We start from the raw sequence: 17,658 nt of genomic DNA, 5'->3' as shown, positions 1-17,658 counted from the left end.
ATTGGCCATCAAGTATAAAGTCCTTTTTTATGTTAGATTTGTAGATGATTTGTTTTTTTATTTTAGAATGGTCAAATTCCACTGTTAAAGAAATTGTTGCTCATATGAATTTTTATGTCAGGGTATTTGAAATTTACCATTGGAACAAGTGGGCATGTTGTGAATTTTTTGGACGTAACATTAAGATAGGATTTGGAAATTAAATTGTTTCATAGTAGAATTCATAGGAAAGAAACCTTTACAAATGGTTATTTGCATAACAAAAGTAATCACCCCCTTCATGAAAAATAATAATATTCCTAAGGGACAATATATTCGTTCAAGTCGGATGACCACTGATGATACTGAGGTGTTAGAAGAATTTAAGATTATTACTAACATGTGTTTAGACAGGGGCTATGATGGAGAATTTTTAAATTTGTTACAGAAAGAGATTTTTGGTTAAAGGATGTCTTCATATCCACCTATTTTAAGATTTCCATTGATACTAAATAATAAGATGGTCAATAAGTTACTTAGGATTTAGACATAACGGTTGATAGTCAAGTCATTAAGGGCATAGTGCAAAGAAATTGGAAAATTTTAGAAGGTAATAGTGTTATAATCAAGGTTGTAGGAATGAAACCTAATTTTGTTTATAGTAATCTAGTAAATATCAAAAAATTATTAGAAAATAAGTCTACAAGAATTTTTAACAAAATTAACACTTATAAGAAGGGCATGTATAAATGTGGAACTTGTAAGTATTGCAGATACATTATGGAGGGTCCATATATAGCCTTAAATCATATAGATCAGATTTTTGAAGTGCCAGGGTATGCAAATTCTAAAACAGAAGGGGTTATTTATATCGGAATATGCAGTGGCTGTAAGGCTTATGTGGGAATGACCATACGTGCCTTAAAAGATTGTATAAGAGAACATCTTTACGATATTAAAACAAAGAATAGGAATAGCGCTCTCTTTAAATGTATTTTGGAGTGTAGTAAATATTAAACATTTTTGTTCTCTGTATTGGAAAAAGGCAATAGAGATTTGAGAGGGGGTGATTTCGAAAAATGTTTAGAACAGAAAGAAAGATATTGGCAGATAACCTTAGATGCTGATAATAAACCAGGTTTAAATGAGTTGATCAATATAAAATGTTTTTTGAGAATATAGGGCCTTGAAAGTAATGAAACATTGAATTTTACATATGTATTTTTATATGTACAATTCTTATATTTAATATAGGTTTGTTTATTGATGTCTGACATTTTTTTCCTATGTGGTTTTATTGAGATGTATAGGATCATTAATTGTTTGATTTGTTTTTGGCGCCAAAATTAGGGTATTTAAGGGGCAATTGTTTTGCATTTTTTGTAAGTTTTGTTTCTGAAGAAGTCATTTTATGACGAAAGCAGTAATACATTTGTACGCTAATCTAGTTTTGTACGAGTTTCCTTGTCCATTGGAACATCCCTGCTTTTTTTCAGTGGTTTTTACAAAACGTCTAGCCCTGGTCATAGCCTTTTGCAAGCATCATGGTGTTCAGATTTTTTCTTAAATGTTTGTCAGATTTTTCCCTAAGTGGATAACCTTTTGATTCAGGTGCCCTCTCTGTGGGTTCTTCTGTGAAACCTAGAATTCAGTAAGGAATACTGCATTAGTGATTATTAAGACTTCTATTGTTATGGTAAGTTCTTACATAACTGTACTTTCTGTACTTGCTAATTTCTTTATCAACATCTTTGGGTCTGAACACGAGGGATTCAAGGGAGTTTTCCATCTTTTTGTCATACACTTGTTTGCAACCAACAGCAAAAAATTTAAAAGCCTTGTGTTTGGGCTCCTAGAGCATAATGAGGTCACACACCCCAGAAATAAATATGATTGTCACTATTATCAAACCTGGCCAGGGGGTTTCACAGATTTGTTATAGAGTCTATTTGAACCCATCTAACACCAAGCATTTCCAGAATAAATGGGTACAGTCTCCCAAGACCCCGTATTAATGTATCTAACAACTAACTGCATACCAGGTACAGTCTATTTAATTTAGCTAATGCATTGAAATCCTTAAACTGCTGTTCAAAGAATCTAAACTTGCTGAATCAGGTAGCAAACCTTGGGTCAAAAGAATGTTAGTTTACTGTGCTTTGCTTATATTGGCATACAGGACTCTGTTCCCAAGCTATACTATATTTTTCTGTGACTGTCTCTGGAGCAGTAAGGATATGGTGTTTTTCTACTTTGAGGTGCTTATGTTCTGCCGAATGTTTATGAATAAGCACAGGTCAGACAAATGCTTAGTCAGCACTCACTTCTGGAACACGTCCACCAATTTTTCCCTCAATTGATCTGCTATCTCATGTAAGCGAGGTTTCTGTTAGAACTCTGACCTGAGTCATCCATTCATTTTGCCTTCCTTAACCTGCTTTGTATGGACCAAACATGAGCCTACTAGTGCTTTTGTTACTTTTGGTGTTAGGTATTATTTCTTTGCATGGTGAGAGATGGCAGAAACCTAGTTTAGGACTGTTTTTTGATTTGAATGGATTGGTGCACAAGGTGCACTAGACCTTGTGCTGCCCTGTTGAGCACTGTACTGTTTACTGCATGTGCCTTTCCTTTTGCTAAGTCTGTCTTACCTAATGCAAAGGTGCAGCAGTCCACTCTCACACTTTGAGGGTTACAAGTTGTCTTTTGTAGCAGTTAATCTGTAAAGATAACTTCTCTCCCTCCCAGCTTGTGTTCATCTTGGTAGTTTTTGGAGATTGAGCTCCCTGTCTTTGACATATCAGATGCTGAAATTAGCACAGCTGATGATCCTCTCCTTGACTGGTTCTGCCTTGGATGCCCTTCTTGGAGAGATCATGCATCTTGGATTTTTTAACTGGTTTTATTGCTGATTGTTCCCTGCACATAAAGAGGTGAGGTGTCTTATTTTGGGAGATAAGAGAACTTTAAGGTCAACTCCTTGTTGGAAATTGTGTTTTAGGAGTCCTCCCTTTTGCAGCATGAAAGTTCCTTTATTGTGGACAGCCTCCAGAAAACAGATATTCTCTTTTATGTCTGTCCCAAAATGGTTAAATCTTTTGTGTCTTGGTCTTTGAGTGTTCCTCACTCATAAGGGCAGAAGATGCTTATGTTTGGCTGCAGTTGTTTTGAACAACACCCACAGATCTGTATAGGGTTGGCAAGAAGCCCTGTTAAAACTTTAATGATGTTTACCACCTTTGAATTGCAGGCTTTTGAAGTAAGGGAGTCTGAGTTAAAATTCCCAATGGCAGCTATATCTTCAAATTTTAGAGGAACGTCTTTGGCTGTTCTAATAAAACTAGTACAAGAGCAACACCAAAATAAAGGGTTCTACTCAAGGCTCTTCTGGAGCCCAGAAAAATGGTCCTTGGAAACTCATCTTGGACCTGTTAAGACTAAAAACTGATCTGAATATCCAAAAATTCAAACTGTTGTCATTGCAGGCCGTCTTGTTTTTCCTATTTCTACAAGCTATAATGGTTGCAGTGAATCTCAGGGATGCCTCCCTCCTTATTCTAATACACAAGAATTACTTTATCAAATTTGAGGCAGAGAGCTCCTACTGCTAGTTTACTTCCTTGCCTTTTGGATTTGATTCTGCATTCATAGTATCTACCAAGTGTGTAGCTCTTGTCATTGTGTACTGCAAAACCAAGTGCATGCCAAAAGTGGTGACTGAGTTTTACCTCAGTCAGGCTGTACAGCTGCCAGTTTTTATTTCTTATAACTCTCAAAGTAAAGGCAAGATAATCCTATGTTCTCCAGATATTCACAGACTACTGGGATATTATTTAGAGAGGAACAGAAACATCAGAGCTTCATTTAAGCTTTTTTTTTTTTTTTTTGTCCCTTGCAGCCAAGAGAGAGAAGGAGATGGGTAATCAGTCTCTAAACAAAACTGCCTCTTTGTATTGATGTCCTTCAAGAATGCACCTGCAGTCCTTACATATGGGTTGTCCTGCCTCAGGCAGCCCTTCGGTCGGCCGGATTCCAAAGTCTGGGTCCGGCGTTGGCTGATGTCTCCTCTTCCCCGACGTCAGAGCGGCTGGGGTATAAAAGCATCAGCCGACGCCATCTTCCTCAGTCTTTCTTGCCGCGCGGTGCCCGAAGCAGAAGCAGTTTGCAAGTGCCGGTCGGCCAGCTCCTGTGTTTTCAGTTACCAAAGTCATCAAAAAGCTAAGTACCCCGTTGGGGAACCTTTTCTTGCCTCAGCCGATGTCAGATAAAACTGCAAAAGTTAATAACGGTTTGTCTTGTGGTAAACAAATACCTCATAAGGACTTCCATTCTTACTGCCTTCCCTGCCTTTGCCCAGACCATGACGTCTCGGCCTGTGCTGCCTGTGCTTGCTTCATTAAGCGCACACTCAGGCGCCGGGCAGAATTTGCTGAAGACTTTTTTGGAGAAAATTACTCCTATATCATGCCGTCGGAACAACCGACCATACATATTTCCAAAAAACGTAAGGACCGGGACCGACATTCTCGGCCCGCGACTTCCACCGACACCACGCCAAAACCTACCGCGAGTGCATCGGTCTCTTCGGAGGCGGTAATTCAACCGCTCCAGACCGACGGCACCGCTTTACCGCACACTTCAGTCCCGGTGCCGGTTGTTGATTTTCCTCCTGAAACTGAAGCCCAAGATTTGCCTGACACCATACCAGTGGACAAAGTTACTCCTGCACGTGGGGCAGCTAGGCCTCCGGTGTCTATGTCCATCAAGGCCTACACATGTGCTAAGGCTGCCAGCCAGGCTAAGTCTAACCCTCCTAAATCTTTTTCCCAGGGCCCCTCTTCAGATAAACAGATCATGACTTTAGCTGCAGATCTAATTTCTTTAATCAGAGGCTCTCAGGCTCATCCAGACAGAGGTTCTCAGCCGCCTGCAGACAAAAGGCCTAGGGTTGAGCAGACAGATACCTTTTCCTCAGATGAAGCCTCTGGTGACTCAGGCCAGTCAGATTCCCAGGAAGAATCCTTCCAGGCCTACGAGGATTCTGATGCTGATGAATCTATTCCCTCTGCCTCTCCTCCTGAGGATATTTCATTCGGGGAAATTCTCCATTCCATGAGAGAGCACTTTCAGTGGCAGGGCCAGGATTTCTCCGACTCCAGGAAAAGGCTTCGTACTTTCCTTAAGTTACCCCAGCACAGGCCTTTAGCTATTCCTCCAGTGTTAGATGTATTGGATGATGTATACTCAGACTCGAGTGCTTCTCCTGATACTCTCCCTCCTGCTCCTGTCAAGCCAGACAGATATTACAGGGTTCCTGAAACTCATAAGCATCTCTTTAAGGCCCATTCTGTTGATCTAGAAACTATTTCCCAGGGGCCCAAAGGAGTGGTCACTTCCACGGCCAAAAATCCTTTGCCCACAGACAGGGAATCTAGGTCCCTGGAGAGGTGGGGCAAAAAAGTTTATACCTCAACCACCCTTGCCATGAGGGCACTTAACTGTCTTTTTCATATGTTTCAGTATCAGGATTTCTTGATGGATGATTTGCAGAAAAAGTTAGCCTCTCCTGAGCCTTTAGATAGAAAGGCCTTGCAGGATTTGGTTCATAATACTCAGCAGGTTAGCAGTCATTTTCTTCAGTGTGGTTATGATGCATTGGAAGCTTCATGTAGGGCAGCTATGACAGGGGCTGTCATACGTAGATATGCTTGGTTGAAAGAACAGACATTGCCAGATCATGTTAAAGTAAAGCTTCTAGATGCACCTCTAGAAAAACACAAGCTATTTGGTGCTAATGCTCAGGATGTGTTGAAATCAATTGAGGAAAAGGCTAAATCAGTACAAACAGTCAAAGATTTCCTCCAGGTTCAGCCACCAAGGTTCAGCAGGAATTGGCCTTCGAAGAATTGGTCCTTTCCAGACACTGACAAGTTCCAAAGGGGAAAAAAACAGGCATGCTCGAGGTAGAGGGCAATACCGAGGCTCCTACAGGGGCCGCCAATGGCAACCGACTAATCAGAGAAGTGGCGCAGGGGCTTCTACTGCTCCACAGGGACAATCACAATGACTTGACTTTGACACCGCCGACCAAGGCTCAAAGAGAAGCACCTTTAGGCGGAAAATTATCCTTATTCTCAAAAAATTGGCACATTTTAACAAAGGACAAATGGATTCTGGACATAATAGACAAAGGTTACAGGTTCCACTTCCATACCTTACCAACAAGACAAGGCATGCCAAACCTGCCACAAAATCAAAGGGCAGAGGCACTCATACAAGTTTCAAAGTTGCTAAAAATCAAAGCAATAGAAAAGGTTCCTCCTCAGGAACAAGGCCAGGGATTCTACTCAAGACTGTTACTTGTTCCAAGAAAAGAAAAGCAATGGAGACCTATACTGGACTTGTCCGCTCTAAACACCTTTCTCATTGTGCCAAAATTCAAAATGCTGATGTTACAGCAACTTCTTCCCATGCTGGGCAAGGGGTCTTGGCTGGTTACTCTGGACCTCAAGGAGGCATACCTGCATGTCCCAATCAGACACAGTTGCAGAAGATACCTCAGATTTCTTGCAGGGTCAGAGCATTATCAATACTCAGCATTGCCTTTTGGCTTATCTACTGCGCCCAGAGTATTCACGAAATGCCTGGCATCAGTAATTGCACACTGCAGACTCCAGGGGATACAAATATACCCTTACCTGGACGACTGCCTTATACAAGCGGACAGCAAGCAAGCCTTGATAAGAAACTTGAACTATGTCATTCAATTACTACAGGCTTTGGGATGCACCGTCAACATTCAAAAATCAAGACTACTGCCATCCCAACAAATAATTTTTCTAGGAGCCAAATTGGACACAAACTCACAAATGGCTTTCCTTACAGAAGAAAAGCAAGAACAATTACCAGATTACTTCAAAAACCTAGCAAAGCACACCCAGATGACTGCAAGGAAAATTCTGCAGGCCCTGGGTTTCATGGCATCTTGCATTCTTCTGATTCCACTGGCAAGACTACACATGAGAAAACTACAATGGTACCTAAAACGTTTATGGTCTCAACACAGCCACAACTTAGAAGCAATTATTCCACTCATTCCATGTCTACAAAAGGAATTTTTGTGGTGGGCACAAGCAAGCCAGCTAAACAAAGGCATGTCTTTCAACAAACCTCAAACAAGCCAAACCATTACAACAGACGCCTCAGATCATGGATGGGGGGCGCACATGGAGGGCAGATGCATTCAGGGGCAATGGGCACCCCGGGAAGTGCATCTACACAACAGACGCCTCAGATCATGGATGGGGGGCGCACATGGAGGGCAGATGCATTCAGGGGCAATGGGCACCCCGGGAAGTGCATCTACACATCAATCAAAAAGAGATGTTGGCAGTGATTCATGCTATCGAGGCCTTCGGAAAATTTCTTCAGCAAGGTCATCTGCTAATAAAGACAGACAACACCACTGTTATGTGGTACATAAACAAACAGGGAGGCACTCAATCGTACCCCCTCTGCAGGCTAACAATGACTCTTTGGGAAAAGTCCCTGAAACTGAACATACAGTTGCAGTCCCAGTTTGTTCCAGGCAAGAACAATGTTCTGGCGGACAGTCTAAGCAGAAACATCTTGGACCCACACGAATGGATGTTGCATCCAGACATTTTTTCACAAATAACTCATGCATAGGGGAGGCCGGACATAGATCTCTTTGCCTCACACCTCAATCATCATCTGAAGAAGTTCTGCTCGAGGACACACCATCCTCAAGCCTGGAGAATGGATGCTCTCTCCTTCAGCTGGAACTCTCTAACAATCTATGCATTCCCACCTCTACCATTAATGACAAGGTGTTACTGAAGATCAAAGCAGAACAACCGAAAGGCATTTTGATAGCTCCAGACTGGCCAAGACAGCACTGGTATCCATTACTAAGGAGCATAACTCGCACCAAGCCGTGGCCTCTGCCTCTGCCTCAATGGCCTCTGCTTCTGACTCAGCACAATTACAGGACGGTTCATCCCAACTTGCAAACATTGCCACTGACAGCTTGGAGGGTTCCATGACTTCTCCCCATATCTCTCTCTCTAAGAAAGTTCAAGAGATCTTACTGGAAGCACGCAGACCTTCCACCAGAAAAACTTACTCAGCCAAATGGAAGAGATTCAACAGCTGGAATACCAACAAGGGTCAGGATGCATCAGTAATGAGCATCCCACAGATACTAGAATACTTGGCAGAAATGCTACATAATGGCCTTTCATATTCTTCTATAAAAATACACACTTCAGCAATTTCAGCAAAATACAACAGTGATCCACCTGTGTTTCTAAGAGGGATAAAGAATATCAAACCTCCCAGAAAACCACCAGTGCCTGCATGGGACCTCAACTTCGTGTTGGAAAAATTAACTCTTCCTCCTTTTGAGCCAGCAGCATCTACAGAATTGCAATTTCTCTCCTGGAAAACAGTTTTCCTGTTGGCAATTACCTCAGCAAGAAGAGTCTCGGAGATACAGGCCCTCATGGCAGTACCTCCATTTCTCATTTTCCATCAGGACAGAGTTTCTTTAAGAACCAATCCTTCATTCATGCCAAAAGTGATATCCAGGGTGTCTCTAAATCAAACAATTCACCTGCCTACCTTCTTTCCCAATCCTCAAAATAAAGGAGAAAAGCTGCTGCACACTTTGGACATACACAGACAATTGCGCTACTACCTGGACAGAAGGAAAGCCAACAGAAAGTCTGACCAACTATTTGTAGCTTACGCTGCTGGAGTACAAGGAAAGGCAATTTCCAAACAAACAATTTCAAAATGGATTGGACACTGCATCAGATTCTGTTACTCTTTCCATGGAAAAGGTGTGCCAGCCAATATCAGGCCACACTCCACCAGAGCTATAGCCACCTCTACAGCCTTTCTAAGAGGGTTGGCTACAAAGGACATTCTAGAAGCTGCTACATGGAGCTCCGTGCATACATTTTCCAAACACTACAACCTGCCTTTATATTCCAGATCTCGAGCAGGCTTTGCTTCGGCAGTCCTGCAGGGCATTTTAGCTACACCATCTTTATCTTAGATCCTACCACCCCCAGCTTGGCTATGGTATTCAACCCATATGTAAGGACTGCAGTTGCATTCTTGAAGGACATAGTACAGTTTTGTACCTACCATAAATGTAGATGTCCGATAGATATGCAACTGCAGTCAGGATTTCCCTCCCTCCTACACCTCTGTAAATTCTCCTTTTTGGGTCCACTTCCCTTTTACAAATTAGCTGGGGGAATCTGTTATGGTGTATCTGTTTATTACTGTTGTGCATGTCTGGAATTTTTTATCCAGTCTCTAAATTTAGCCTTCCTTGGAGGGCACCTGGCATCTGGGGCAAGAAACACTGAGGAAGATGGCATCGGCTGATGCTTTTATACCCCAGCTGCTCTGACGTCGGGGAAGAGGTGACATCAGCCGACGCCGGACCCAGACTTTGGAATCCGGCCGACCGAAGGGCTGCCTGAGGCAGGACAGCCCATATGTAAGGACTGCAGTTGCATATCTATCGGACATCTACATTTATGGTAGGTACAAAACTGTACTTTTTATGCTGCTCTCATCATAGGAAGAAGCTAGCAGGGAGAATGAGGTCCACAGTACCAGAAGAATAGCCGCTACTATGGCTTTTATTGTGTGGGTGGAGTGCTGAATGCACTTGGTTGTTTTGGAGGCAGACACAAGGTTTTCTCCCTATACTTAAGGACCACAGGCTACATACAGCTTCCAGACGAAGGACACGCATGGCCACTGTCATTCTACAGAGCTTGTTAAGCACTCCACAAAAATCCCACTGCCTCCCATTTCATTTGAGCTGTGAGAATTATCCCAGTAGTCAGTGCTACTGCAACAGTGATTCCATGAAGAGCATTGTGAAGTTGTGTAAGAATTTGACCATAATTGTAGCTGTCGGAGTAGATCATTGTTGAAGAGCAAGCTTCCCCTCGATCCCCTCTTCTAGGGCTGGGTTTTTTTTTCCTTGTTCTCATGCATTTATCCATTCTCCTTTCCTCATGTGACCATAGGCCTGATGAGGTCTGAATATCCTTAAGAAGCCCAGCTTCTCAAAGTCCCTGACGTAGAGTCCTTCCATAGATGTCCATACTGATTAGGGTCATAGCCAGTTTCCATTCATCTCTTGCCTAGAAGGAGGCAAGTGACTATTTTGTGGGCATCCCATGCACGGAAGAATTAAAGGTAATGTAGGCAGATGTTGGTTGTATATACTAGGAATGTGGTGACATCCCTGAGAGACTGACATCTGTTTATCTTGGATGGGGGGAAGGATGCCGAGCTTGTAGGTATACCTGAAGATTGGACTTTGCCAAAGTCCCAGTAGTAAGTACTACTTTGTGAGTAATCTGTTGCAGAGCCTACTAACTGCATTATGGTGTTATTCATGGCTGGAGTGCTGGATTTGTAGGCCGCTCTGCGTCATTTAAGCTAATAGCATATGAAAGGCTGAGCTCATGTACTGCTTTTGTCTTGCTGTAGCTTAATCATGGTACAGAATTCTGGAGTATTCTTTGCCATGATAAAGCACTTAATATGTGGGAAATAATAAATGCAAAAAATCTGCTCTTTTTCAGCTGAAAGTGTTCTCTCACTGTTAATTTTCTGTGACACTCAACTTCTTAAAATTCACTAGTGGTTGATTGCCAGTAGGAGTTAATGAGCTAATCCTCTTGCATATTAGAAGTATCTGCAGAGAAAGGGTGTAGTGGGCTAAACAAGGGGCAGTCATGCCTAGACAGTAATGCAACTTCAAGCCTCCCCAATTTAAATTAGTGTCTTTTGACAGCTGCTGGTCTCTGCTGAAGACTTGTAGTAGTATCTATGCTTTTAGGTTCATAGGTTCATACTAGGCTATCTGCCCAAGGGCATTTATAAGCCTAGCCCAGAGTTTTGTGGCTTTCGCCACCCCTTTATTTTGAGGAATACTATGCCCATTTTTTTTGTTGTGCCTCTGTCTAGCAGTGACACTGAGGTAATCCCTGGGGTATATCTGCGATCTCCCATCCATTGGTCAAGATTTCTCTTGAACAAGGCCAGCGAGGTGCTCTGCCTCACATGTACCGGGATTTTGTTCCACAGCATAGGGAGTCTCTGGGTGATGAATCTGTCCCTCCAGCACGTTCTATTAATAACCGTGTCAAGGTTTAAGTCTCCCGCCCTTGTAGTTCTGAGGGATCTAGATTTTTTGAGGTGAAGCATGTTCATCAATTCCGGGTTGGACATGGCCTTGTATGTCAGGCACAGGTCACCCCTGAGCAGGCGGTAAGCGACTGAATAGAGCTGGAGTTCCTTCAGTCGGGCAGCATAAGACATATTTTTGAGACCTTTTATCCTTTTGGTGAGGAACTTTTGGGGCCTTTCCAGTTGCTGCAGGTGTCGGGTCAGATACATTCCGAATGGGGCATTGTACTCAATCATTGGTCTGATGAGTGACGAGTACAGGGGGACGATGACCTCCCTTGATATAGATGTAAATCCCTTCATGATCAGGTGGGCAATGTAGAAGGTCTTCCTAACTACTTTGGCAACGTGAGTGTCAAACGAAAGGTTACTGTCAACCTGGGTCCCCAGATCCCTGATAACCTCTTCTGTGCTTAGTGGGTTGCCACCTATATGGTGGCTGGCGGTAACCTTGTTTTTCCCGAAGGGTATGACTATGCATTTTTTGGCGTTTAACTTTAGGCCATGGCTCTGGCACCAGTTATCCGTCTCTATGAGACCCTTCTGAAGGATATCTGTGTCAGATGTGTTTTCGACTATGGCGCCCAGTTTGCAGTCATCTGCAAACTTAGTCAGCCATAGCCCTCCTGTGTTTGCTTGTACTTCTGAAAAGTAGATGCTGAACAAGAATGGGCCCAGGACTGAGCCCTGTGGGACACTACTTGTGACGGGCTTTGCGTCTGACATGGCGCCAGCAACTCTGACCCTGTGGGTTCTGTCACTTAGCCAGTTTGCAACCCATCTTGTGATGTATGGGTTTACATTTAAGCTGATGAGTTTTTCAATGATACCTGAGTGGGGTATTGTGTCGAAAGCCTTTGCCAGGTCGAGGTAGGCTTTGTGGACTGCCTTTCCCTCATCAATGGCCTTGGTGACTGTTTCGAAAAAGTCAACCAAGTTTAAAAGGCATGATCTGCCTTTGACAAATCCAAACTGGGTTGGATCCAAAGTCTGCAAGTCCCTTATGTCTTTATTTATGAGTTCCATTATGATCCTCTCCATAGCTTTGCAGATCAGGCTTGTCAAGCTGATGGGACGGTAATTTCCAGGGTCAGTGGAGGCACCGCCTTTGTGAAGTGGGACCACAGTTGCCGTACGCCACTCCTTGGGTACGTATCCTGAGGTGAGGCTAAGATTAAACAGCTGTCCTAACTGCGGGTTTAATTCCTCATTGAGTTCGTGGAGCACACAACCGGGGACACCATCTGGTCCCATGGATGCCGTGTTTTTCGCCTTGGAGAGAGCAGTTCTCACCTGAGCGTTAGAGATGTTTGGGGGGCTACAATCCTCTGGTATAGATATCTCTCCTTTTGGGGGGGGGGGAGAAGTTTGCACTGAACCTGTCAGCCAGTATGTTGGCAATGTCTGTAGGTTCAGTGATTTTTACATCATTTTGAACTAATTCTGAGCATATCTGGGAGTTTCCTCCCAGGTTTCTAACATAGCTAAAGAAGGCCTTATGATTGTCTTTTGAGTCCTTAGCGACTTTTCTCTCAAAATTTGCCTTGGATGATTTTATGAGAGATCTTAGTTTTTTGCTTATAATGATCAACGGTGTCTTCCTTTTTAAGGATTTTGCTCTATCTTGTAGTAGCTTCCTCCTTTTGTTGTAGAGCTTGTTTATGGCTGGAGTCCACCAGGCTGGACGCTTGCCTTTGGTACAAAGAGTCTTTGTTTTGTTTGGGATTGCCTGATCCATGCAGTCCTGTAGGTGCTGGTAGAAGGCATTTGTAAGTGATTCAGCGGCTTTAGTACTGGTTTCTGCAGGCTCAGAGGCCTTGAAAGAGACCACACTAGTCTTTAGAAGTGTGAAGTCGGCTTTTGAGAAGTTCTTCACTGTGGTCTTTTTTATCTCAGGTGGGGGCGGGATGTGGACTTCCAGTGAGATTAGCTTATGATCTGATCTCACCAGTGAGGGGTATACTTCCGGTGTTGAACATTGTGACCCCATGTTCGTGATGATGAGATCTAGTATGTTTTCTCCTCTTGTGGGGATGGTGACTAGTTGTTCCATGGCATTTGAGTTTATGAACTCAAGGAACCTTTGGGCTAGAGTGTTGGGGCTTGAGTAGTGATCCCAGTCTATATTCAGGTAGTTGAAGTCACCTAGTATGATGGTGTTTGGAGATACATTTATCCCCTCCAGTGTTTTCAGGAAAGCTATGTGAGGTTCCTGAGTTTGAGAGGGTGGCCTGTAACATGCTACAAATTGCAGAGCAGTCTTGCCTATGGTTAATTGCACCTGGATGGTCTCCGATGCATCGTGCGTTGCCACCAACCTTGAGGTGTGGGTGTCCTTGATGAATATGGACACCCCCCTCCTTTCTTGGTGGTGTCTGGATTTTGGGGCCGGAACGCATGATATGAGGTAAAACCTGATAGTGCCGGGGTGCTCTCAGGAGCCTTGAACCAGGTTTCAGTCACAGCACAGACATCGATGTTCTCCATACTGAGAAGGGCCTCGAGTGCGTGCATCTTGAGGTTGAGACTTCTGGCATTGAGCAGCATTACCCTTAGTTTTTTCCTTTTTTGTTTTCTAGGGTGGTAGGTTTAGAATTTGAGCCTTGCCTAAAAAAGGCACTATGGGGGTGGCAAGAGCCTTTGCCAATATCCGAAGCCCAGGGTGACAGGTGCAAGCCGTCCCTCAAGCAGCGTGGCTTGTCCAGCATGTCATCCCAGGCAGACAGACATTGGATCCCCTTTGAATGACACCAGAGTTTAAGCCAATTATTAAAGCTGATCATCTTGTCACTGTATTGTGGCATCATTCTTGGTGAAGGTAGGATACTGCTCAAGGTCAGGGTCATACCTGCCTGGGCTACATAAGCAGAGAGCTCCTCTATGTCTCTTTTCATGTAGTCCAAGGAGGTACGTCTCGGGTCGTTCACACCAGCGTGGACAATGACAGAGTCGTACTTGTACCTGCTCTTGAGAGACCTGAGTGCTTGCGTTATGTGGCGGATTCTAGCGCCCGACAGGCAGCATACTGTGACCTTTTCCTTGTTCAATCTGGTGAGCGGGATGTCAGTGTGTCTGATTATGGAGTCACCAATGACGGGTGTGTCTGGCATTGTGTTTGGCCTTAGGGGCTGTGACTGTTTGGCACACTGACTATGTGGTATATGTGTTGCATGTGTTGTGTCCTGAGATGGCAGTTGTTTGGGTGTCTGCTTTGGTGGCCTCTGCTGTTTTGGTAGATTTTTGATCAGAGCCTCCGAATAGGTCTTTGTGTATTTATGTGTATGATTTGAGGTTTTGATAGTACTATATGAGACTGAGACATCCAGACCTCATCCATGTCCCCAGGAAGAGTTAGGGTGGCATTCCCTATTCATTCCTGCCTTTTGCTCTATTGCTTTTCCAGTACCCAGTCCACTGATTGGACCTTGATCATGTCTGTCTTAAACTGAGCTTGTTCAGTCTGTGCCACAGTGCTGATTGAATTCCTGACATATTTGGAGGGAGCAGCCCATGTACACTGTCCTGTCCTTCCTTTATATGCAATGTTTCTGTATTCATTTTCTTCCCTTATTCTAAATCTCTCACACTTCTGCTATATTTGTTGTCTTTGTCTCTTCATTTATACTTCCCCCTTGCATTCTTCTTCCTGCTGCACCTTCCGCTATTCTTCCCTTTTGCTCTCCTTTTCCTTGCCAGCCTTAACACACACTGTTTTTATCTTAATCACACATTATTCCTGTATTCCCTTCACTGATTTTGTTAACTCAAGCTCTGCCTCTCTAGTTTTCTGCATTATGTACATTCCACCCAGTCTTCTTTGATATGTTTTTTTATCTTGTGTGTGAGCACCTTACTTTATGTAGGAAATTCCTGTATTGTGTAACTAGAAAAAATATGATGCTTTATCACAAACCTGATGCATTATGTAAATATTTATAATTTACATAAATCGTCGTCAGATTCAGTAATTTATTGTTAAACTAGAAGTTTCCTGGAACATGTGTGCATGTATTATTTTAGTAAACTAAAATATTTAATGTTTAGATTTTGACAGTATTCTTTCTGTGTACCTTTTCATATTTCACTTGGTTAAAGTTTGTAATGTTTGTTGGTGCTTGTCTTGCAAACTTTGTTTGCTTTACCCTTTTTTCTTTTATGTACTATAAATTCTGTTTTCCTTCCATCTACAGTTTTTTTTTTCTCTTTGATCACCAGTGAAAATTAGTTATTTCCAGTTGGATTTCCCTTTAAATATAAAGAGATAATGCTCAGAGGTTTTCTTATAGCCATGTATTGCAGATTTTTTTGGTCTTGCCACTTGTTTGAAAGCATGAAGTTCAGCCCATTTGCTTGTTCCCTATTCAGGGAAGGGATTGCCAGTAGCAGGTTACAGAGGGTTCTACTCTTGGGGTTGGACGCCCAGAATCTAGAAATACTTTGTCTTTTTTGGTGATAACAAAGGGATCATTAGACAGTCCTTGGAGGACCTAATGCATTGGAAGATATTTCTAAGAGAGGGTGGGTGATATGGGAATAGGAGGCTAGTAGATTTAGATAACTCTGCAGCACTGTGGGAGGGACCCACACCCCCCGATTTTTCTGCCCAGGAGAACTTTAAACAGAAAAGAAGAGACCTTCCCTTGCTAGCTCACTTAAGGACCAGGTTTGCTATATCCACACAAAAGGATGAAACAGTACCAGTTTCACTCAAAACCAAGCATAAAGGATCCTAATATTGGAAAGCCATGTGTGTTTGGTAATGCAAGGAGGTTAAGAGGACAGTACTTGGCCTGATGTGGTGGCATTAATCATTATAGCTGTATTCTGACGTACCCTGCTTATATTTGGTCATCTTTTAAGAATTATGAAATGGACTACGCTGGTCTAATATCATGGGAGCAGAAGAAGGCTTGATTGGCCATTTCAGCCTTTGCTGGAGAGATAACTAGATTCTCTGGTCCAAAGTTAGTCTCCAGACTAAGCCATGGAGATTCAAAGACTTGCGCCATATAATATGATTAGCCAACTGTGTGATCAGATTTCAGGTGAGTAGTGTATGAATTGCATACCACTTCATTGGTCATGCTTACAGCAGTTCACAGGCAGTGAGTAGGTTGTTTGGCAGAAACTCGCTAATACTTAGGACTCGAGCTATTAACAAGTTTTAGGGAAAGTCTGAGGCTTGGATTTCAAAGATCGGTTGATGTGATGAGTATTCATATAAGTTTCTTCTTTATGTATGGTAAAGCTTGAAGCAAGGTTGTTTGAAGAATCCTTATAGAATGAAACAGGGCTTGAATTGCTTCATGGGTTCATTGATTAATACTAGGCTATCTGCCCTTGTAGGCCATTGTAAGCCTAGCCAAATTTCCCTTTCCAAAGGAAAGGGTCAAATCCTGTACCTTGTATCTATGAGGTAAACACCTTATCCATTATAAAAAAGACAAAAATGTACCATTCACGGTAAAACCAAGGCAGTCCACAGTCTCATTAACTTGAAAGTAGCTCGTATAAAAAATCAAAATGCTGAAAGTATATAAAAAAGCGAATAAGCTTTAATTAATCTATGCAGCAATGACGGTTAGCGCTTTCACCAAAAATGGCTTCATCAGACCTTAAAACATTTTACAAATGAATCAATTTAAATAGTAAATCAATCATGACATCATATCCTGCATTACACATATCCTGCATTACACATCACTTCAGGGGAGATGCAGAAAAGTATGAGATGAAATGGATCGTCAGGTTCAGGGCTGATCGGAAACCAGGGTTAAATGGGAAACTATCTATAAAACCAGCCCTGCGAAAAAGAAGGCTGAGGGTGTAAAGTATTTTATTTTGGTTTATTTTCTCATTAATGGAGTTTTTTACTAATGTTAGTTTTTTATCAATGAACTTTTATTAGCTGTTATGTTTTATATGCTTGTTTTTATATGTATGTATATATAATATTCTGTCTTACAAATGAATAAGTGATGTGTAATGCAGGATATGATGTCATGATTGATTTACTGTTTAAATTGATTCATTTGTAAAATGTTTTAAGGTCTGATGAAGCCATTTTTGGTGAAAGCTGTAACCGTCATTGCTGCATAGATTAATTAAAGCTTATTCGCTTTTTTATATACCTTCAGCGTTTTGATTTTTTATACGAGCTACTTTCAAGTTAATGAGACTGTGAACTGCCTTGGTTTTACCGTGAATGGTACATTTTTGTCTTTTTTTTTTTAATTGCCTTTTATTTTACCATCACGGGAACATTTGCTCCTTGGTTGTACGGATTCATCAGTTTTTACCTTATCCATTATGCCATCCCTTAAAATAGGGGACAGCATTTGCTGAGAAATTTGATCTTGTTTTTGTCTGTATTTGTCTTTTTCATTCTGTTGTGTTTTGAGTTTACTGTAATTTCGTTCTGTTGCGGTAAGT

At 42.3% G+C, this 17,658-nt stretch overlaps 1 protein-coding gene across 1 annotated transcript in view; it reads left to right on the top strand.

The window, feature by feature from the left end:
- IWS1 (interacts with SUPT6H, CTD assembly factor 1) overlaps positions 1–17,658 on the top strand; it is an 801,761-nt gene that overhangs the window by 332,193 nt on the left and 451,910 nt on the right. The gene's annotated exons all lie outside the window — the stretch shown is intronic.

This window comes from Protopterus annectens, chromosome 4.part1 (genome assembly GCF_019279795.1).
Source record: "Protopterus annectens isolate FY-2018-M chromosome 4.part1, PAN1.0, whole genome shotgun sequence".
NCBI classification, from domain to species: domain Eukaryota; kingdom Metazoa; phylum Chordata; order Ceratodontiformes; family Protopteridae; genus Protopterus; species Protopterus annectens.
The sequence above is the reverse complement of the archived record's forward strand: the minus strand, read 5'-3'. Positions and strand labels throughout refer to the sequence as shown.